Below are 7,785 nucleotides of genomic sequence, written 5' to 3' on the forward strand. Positions count from 1 at the left end.
TTGAGTGTATATATTCTACTCTGACCTTTATGATAATCATTCATTTGCTTTTTCACCTATGTCATCCAGGTGATTGCTACCCACATCACAGCTTTAATTCTGTCCATGTATGGAAACTGAACTTTGGAAGTAAAGCTCTTGGGTCCCATCTGGGTGAGCTTTGTTGATTTCCATTGGATTTCTGTAAGCACAACCTGTATTGCTTTTAATGCTCCTGAGTAAACCGAGGAAAAACTAGCTGTGGTGTGGAGCTCTTATCTCAGGGGAACATACACTTTGGTCATGCAGGAAACAAACTAAACTGATTTTAAAAGACAGGGAGTTTGGTCCCACCTTCTTCAAATTCCTTCTGGGCTCCCTCAGGAACCCAGAGTTTCTGGGAACTCACACTCAGCCTGTGCCAGGGTTGAAGGTCAGCAGTCACCTTTAAATACCCTTTCCATGCACTTGGACCCTCTGTGCCTGCCCAGTGTTTGTGCAGCTTGCAGCCCTGCCTTGTTCTGGTTGTGCTGCTGCTGCTGCTGCTGCTGGCCACTGGCAGCCTCCAAACACAGGCATATCTGTGGCAGTGGTGTGAGGATGCTTCCCAAAAGGACCCTACTGGACTTTCACCCACAACGGCTAGTGTTTGTGAAGAGAAGAGAAGAGAAGAGAAGAGAAGAGAAGAGAAGAGAAGAGAAGAGAAGAGAAGAGAAGAGAAGAGAAGAGAAGAGAAGAGAAGAGAAGAGAAGAGAAGAGAAGAGAAGAGAAGAGAAGAGAAGAGAAGAGAAGAGAAGAGAAGAGAAGAGAAGAGAAGAGAAGAGAAGAGAGAAAAGAAAAGATTGAGAATTATTTATAAAATGCCCCATAAATCATAAGCACTGCACCTGCTTTCCACATCAGACATTCTGAAAATTAAGGGTTCGCTCTCTTTCTTTAGGCCTCCATATCCTGTGTTGTTACATGCTCCAGTGGAGAGTTTAGTTATTGAGGAAGGGGTAAAGAGCTCCTAATGAGCATAATTCTTCCCCTTTGCTGTTTTCAAGCATACTGAAAACACCTAAAGGAATTTAGCTTTTCTAGGATATTTCATTCCCCTGTCTCCGCATATACACCCTTCTCTTCCCTTGAAAGGAATAAGTCCCTAAAGAAAAAGTTTGTTTATCAATTACTTGTTACATGGGTTCATGCTTTCTCTTCAAGGATATGTTTTAGCTTGGGTTTCACTTAAGGAAATGAGAGTCACAGAGTCACTCAGCCATTTTTTGTTCTGGCATCCTGTTTCCCCCAAACAACTTCTGAACTCTTTGGTCAGCCTTAACCAAACCTGTGAGGGATCTCATGGTCTGAGGGAAATAAAGTTCCTACATGTCTCAGAAATAAAAGGCAGTAGAGTAGACAAAAGACACCAGAGCTAGTGCCCCCATGGAGATAAAGGCAGAAACATGGGCTCAACTGTATTTGTTTCCAGACAATCGCACAAGAAAGAAATGCTATTACGGAGAACCTTTGATCAGAGCTCACATCTTATGAGGCTTGAGATAAGAGTTTGCATCTTATTAGATGTGAGATAAGCCACCCAAAGACACAAATCACAGCAACAGGCATCATTTGTTCTCCTCCTTGCAGAACTACTTGTTGCTTTGGTAAAGTTTAGTATTTATATCTACTCAGTGGTTTCTCATCACTACTGAAGCTCTGTCTGAGCCAGCTCTTTTGTGGGAATATTTGATGAGATGTGAGAGGAGGCCTGGGCTTGCGTTGCTGTCTCATTGTTGCCTGAAGAGCAGAATTGCTAGGATCAGCCTTAAATCGTTTGCCAAGCCTACAAGTGGTGGGGTTGGGTGACTCCCAGACTTCACAGGGAGATGCCAAATGGATGCACTCCTGTCCAAACGAGATCAACAGTGGCTGAAAGTCATGACTGGCTGAAGGCTATTCAAATGCTATTAATTAGTGAGTTGGCAATTTCATTTGGGAACCTATTTGGCAAATGGCCACTGCCATTGATACTTAGGTTTGCCAAATCTGACCAGGAATGAGTGAGCAGGCATAGAAAATGGGCACCTATCCATCCCTAGAGAGTGAATCAGATATCTTGTTTCATTTCAGGAATATTAACGCCTACATTTGTGCTATTTTGTTGTTGTTGTTGTTGCTTGATTTGTTTGTTTGTTGTGTTTATTTGTAGTGTACCAGTTCTGTAAGTAATTTGGGAGCCTCGTGGTAGAAATCCCAGTGGAGAAAGGAGAAGAGTACCTTCTCCCTGCTGTGACTGTCTTCCAGATTTTAGTGCTCCTTATCAGTGCTTACAGTGCTTACCTGTTTCCTGTGTTTTCAGTATGTCACTTTGGATAATGTATTCTATAGGTTCATGATGAAGAGTACCCTCCATACCCAGTAATAGTGGGATAGGAGATGTATTCAGTTTTCTGATATTTGGGAGATTGTTCATCGGGTGATGATCATACATGTAAATGATTCAAGTATATGTGCTTAGCAATGTGGAATGTGGGACCTGCACATCTTTTGTCTATGGGATTCTAAAAATAGTATTATTATTATTTTCTTTTTCTCAGCTTTCTGATGTCTTTTGTAAACAGTAAATTCAAGAACAAACTTTGTAAATCTCTTAACCTTAGTCTTCCATATGAACTGCAAAGGTCAAACCACCAGCTATGCTCTGTACTTATTTCCACCCTCTGGGTCACAATTTTTATGCTTGCTTTTGCTCCCAAGGACTGTGTGAAGCTCTTCATTGGGTCAGATTTTGTGCAAAGAAAGGAATCAATTCCTTTTCCAAAGACCCGCCATCTAATTTAAAGATGGCAGTGGACTGCAAGAATTGCTAGAGCTTTGTAATGCTTAATTGATAGGTTTCAATCCAAGATTTACAGAAGGAGAAGTGAGTTAATTTGTAGAGGATACCAGCTTGTTCTCTAACTCCATTATTATTATTACTATTATTTGTGTCCTCAGGAAGAAGCCCAGTGGATAACCAGCTGCCTGGCATTTTTCAGGTGAAAGAAAGAGCAAAGTCATTTTGATTTGGAGTACAGTGGAGGCTGTGGCAGTAGACGACAAGGTACAAAAGTCAGTGTGTAGGAAGGACTAAATCTCATGAGTCAGGCCGCTGGTAAGGGCTGGAAGCCTGTGGCTAATGTGATGTAAAGCCTCGGGGAAAAAGGCGGTGAAGTGACAAACCACAAGGATGACTTTAGCAGCAGCAGTTTCTATAGGGTTTGAGTGGGGAAGGGTTGAAGATGGAAGAGGCAGAGAAAAGATTGCAACAGTTCAAAGGGAAGAGAAACGTCCATTTGAAGGATTATGCCTCGTCTCTGCAGGATAATGGATGGAAGCCTAGAAACTGTTAAAGGAAACCTGATTTCCTGTGCCTCTCCATGGCAGACTCCTGATTAATTCAAGCTTCGTAACATTTCTTTCAATGGGGACACTGACAAGGTCAGTCTCCTACCCAGTTGCTCGTTTTCAGTAAGTGTAGCAACGTAATAAATTTGAGACCTCCTGTATTCTGCAAAATGTGACAGCAGTTGGCTCAGGGTTCAAAATTTATTAAAAGGAAATGGCCACCTCAAGCATTCTCTGATGGACTGTTTCATAAGAAAAATATGAAAAAAAAGCAAAATATCTGAATCAACTCAATGGCTTTTAAATAACTGTTTGACTCATGTTAATGAATTACACATTCTATATTTCCATTAAAAATATTGTATATTTAATGTTACTCTTTTGAGCTAAAAACATGTCAGAAATGGCTTTTGGTGAACCAAAGAGAAGAGCTCTGACAAAGTTGTTAATGTGTAGCTGTTGGCTAACGCTTTGGTTCTCCTACCAGGACTACACACTGCTTCAGCCCCAGTTACGACTTCTCTGAGAGGTGGTACTTGTGAAGAGCAGGTATTTGAAGAGCCAGCTTGAGTATTTGATAGCATACTCTGAGGTGCTGGGGTGAGCTGGTCATTTAGAAACCAAATCAATAGGCATGCATCTCGAGGGAATAGTAAACACAGTTGGAGTCATTCCTAATTATTGGGATACAGCTCTGTCATCAGCTCCTTCTCCAGATACTATTATTTATAGAAATAATTATTATGCAGCATTTACATTTGGGATGCACACAGTTCTTTAATTGGGGGCTGAACTTGTGTTTGGTGATCTGGATTCCTATCCTTACTCACCTGTCTATCATTTATAAAGATTATATATCTGGAACGTGACCTGTACATAATTACAATTAATTAACTTACCAGCAGTAATGCTGAAAAACTTGCATTTAAATCAGGGGTTGAATAATTAAAGCAATTAGTTAGAACTGACTATTTGTAATACGGCTTCTTGAAAATATGGAATAATTGCTAATCTTCTAGGCAGAGATGGACAGAACATCGGTCTGGTATTTAATTTTGTAAATATGAATTAAGTGAGGTGGTGTGAATACAAAATCTGTTGTTTTTTTCCAGATTTTCAAAGGCTGTATCAACTGGTAAGTGATGGGCAATGCAGAGGATTATTACAGGGCCTGGTAAATTTAGGATGTCCACAAGAATCCTCAAGCTATAGAAACATTTGCCTCTCTTGGGGTTCATCACTTTGATTTATAATCCTTAATGTGGTTGGTGTGCTTACCACACGCCCTGCTCCTGAGCATGCTGGGGCTGGGTCTTGTCCTTGCACCAGCACGCTGGCTACAGCAGGGCACGTTATCTCGTGGTCCCCGTGCCTGCTGTCACCAGCTCCCCGTTCATTATTTATTTCAGGAAGGGATGAGGGAATCAAACACCCACGCCGGGCAAACTCACCTCCCTGTCATCATGCGCTCATGGGCTGCGGCTGGAGTGAGCATGCCACGTGTGGGAGAAATCAAGAGGAGGATGTCAGATCGCACACGGGGCGTGGAGAAACCAGAGGCAGCCTCCTCTCCTGCCTCCCCAGTCTTGGCTTGGGCTTATGAAGGGGGCTTGCTTCACCCCAGCCAGGTCTGCCAGAACTTTGATTTGAGGTAGATGGCCTAGATAGCGCAGCCCTCCTGCCAATGTCAGCCTCTGATCCCTGCCTCAGAAGACATTAATGACTCAGAGGAGGATGCAAATAGGAACAGCCTAAGCAAGCCCAGGAGGAGAGCTGGCCCCTAGCCTCTGAGGACAGCAGTCGGGTGTCTTACTCAATGCCGTCATCAGGTGGTGATGGGCGATGCTATCTGCATCTTTCCCAATTCGCTTGCCAAAAAAAAAAAAAAGTGTCATGATACCAACCAGTATCAATTACAGCGCCTTTCAGAGAAAGGGCTGGGGACAGCTGAGGGCTGCAGTGGGGCATTGGACCCTCCTCTGCCATTCCCAGCTGGGGCTGGTGGCATCTGAAGCTCTTCTCTTCAGGCAGGACGGTCAGCTGTAGCACCCTCTGTGTGCTTACAAATGCGCTTTGTGCTTTGAACTCTTAATTTCTCTCCGTCACCATAGCCCTGACTGGCATATTTTTGTTTGTGTGGTGAGGGTGGGATAAGCACCACCTTCCAGCTCACTGTAGAACGCCCTTGATTTTATGTAGATTTTTGGTTTTGTTTTGAAAACCTGTTGTGTTCGTGGAACTGGAGACCATTAAAAAAGATAGGTCAGTTAAATTATTTAATTGCAAGGTCTGTTAGAGCATTTACTGTGAAAGCTCTGCTTTTGTTCCTACACCCCATGAAAGTTAAGAGGATATTGCCAAATCTTGCTCTGAGGAACACACCTGCATTTTCCAGAATTTGGATAATTGCTTTCTATGTTTTTCCCATTTTTTATTTAAATCCCATTCAAATGACTCACTCCGAGGCTGTAGATTTGTGTGGCAGTTTAGCATGCTTAACGTTGGACACGTGAACAAAGCAGGGTTGGTGGGACCTGGGCAGGACACCTCACTCATATCCGTGCTTCAGTGCTTTGTGCTTTTAAAGCAATCAGAACTGCAAGAGCTCGCGATTCAGTGTCCTGGGGGGAGGGAGGGGAGACAGCTCCTAACCAGTGTGGAGATATTTTTAGATGTTGATAAAATGATGCTTCATAAAACACCAGTCTCAGAAGAGGAAATAAGATTGCAAGAGACTTCAGCAAAACATCGCTGTATTTTTAATTATCAGCCCTTTTGATGTTGTCAGCCTGTACCTTAAGCAACGGGAATAATTGTTTAACTTCCTTCCTATTTTATGTGGTCATTTTATGGCTGACAAAAACAGCTTTTTCTGGTAACACCATTTATGGCCACAACAGTGGCATGCATGAGGCTGGTGCGGGAGGAGGTTTGCAAGCTGCACAGCTACCCCCACCACTCAGGAGCGTCCTCCATGGAGTGGGTGGTGGGCTCTCTGTCCTCCTCCTTCTCTTCTTCCTCTTCCCGCCCCTGCTTCCTGAAGGTGCCCACCAGAATCAAATCAAAAACGCTGGCTGTGGAAAGTGGGGAGAGGCGGGATTCATGCTCCTTTGCTGTTATGGGCACCTCGGAAAAAGTTTCCTGCACTTCTGTGCAGCATGTGTAGTAAAACACTGCCCAGCTGTGCATCCCTGCCATTATTTTTAAAGAGAAGTTGGTTCTCATTAGTAATTATTACTGTAGGAAAGAGCCACTTAATGAAATGGGGTGCAATTCTCCAGAGCTGGGTGCACGACCTGGGAAGCAGAGTGGGGCCGCGGGGTGGCCATGCTTGTCCTGGCAGCTCTGCGAGTTGCAGGCACATTATTTTTCACAAGAAGCTCATGTTTACATCCCATAGTCTGCTGAAATTTAAACTCGCTGGAGATGCAATGTTCACCATGCACAACATCAATTTATTTTGCTGAATTTGTGAGTGAAGCTGAGCCCTCTGCTCACCTATGATTTCCAAGCAAGTGGGAAACACTTCTCTGGGCTGTACTTGGTACCGGCTGGCAGGTGCACAACAGAGCTTGCTGGCTGGCCTGGGAGAAGATTGCCTTTCTCAGAATGGAAGGGAAGGAGGGAGCAAATCCAAATTTGCAGAATAAATTGTTTCAGTGCAAATGGGATTAGGGTGTGTGGGGCGGAAGATTTTCCTCTTTGGGTTTTGTTTGCTTTTCCAAAACACACAATTGCTGAAATGTATTGAAACGCAGTGGGCTAAAATTAAAGCAACGTTTCATCATCCTTTACATTGTATGCTCCAGACAGCCAAATGAACCTAGCCTTATTGAATTTGGCCAGCCCACAGCAGCTGAAGTTCTGACCCTGTAGGCAGAGCCTAAATTTGTTGCTCAGGTATTTTTTGCAATTTTGGTTAATCCTCATGTGGCATGGCCTAAAGCAGGACATGTCCAGCTCTTCAGCTAAAGATAGGTCACATCAACATATGAGATTTTTTGACATCACTTTGACACCCACATAGAAACAAAAGATTTAATATTCTTTTCAGTTACAACTCTTGCCTTTTTAAGAGTCAAACTTGCTGAGAAGACAAGCAAAGTATGATGTTATCCATGACATGTTCACTGTTCAGTGTGATAACCCATGGGTCAGCACAGGGAAAGACCGTGATACTCAGTAGACTCCCAACATCCCATGGAGGTGGTCCTTAGGACATGTATTTCTCCTCACCGTGGAAAGAAGCTTGGCTAAAATAAGCAGTCCTATTACCTTTGCCATTGACCCAAAAAGGTAACTCAGTGGTTCAGACTCCATATGGTGGGATGTGATGTGGGCAGTTTTGTCAAGGAGATTCACATCATTCCCCAGAGCTCCACGGAGCCTCAGCTGAAAGGATAATACCTAAGGGATGATATTCCCATGTGTGCTGCT

This window comes from Netta rufina (genome assembly GCF_964035555.1).
Source record: "Netta rufina genome assembly, chromosome: 1".
In the NCBI taxonomy this organism is placed as follows: domain Eukaryota; kingdom Metazoa; phylum Chordata; class Aves; order Anseriformes; family Anatidae; genus Netta; species Netta rufina.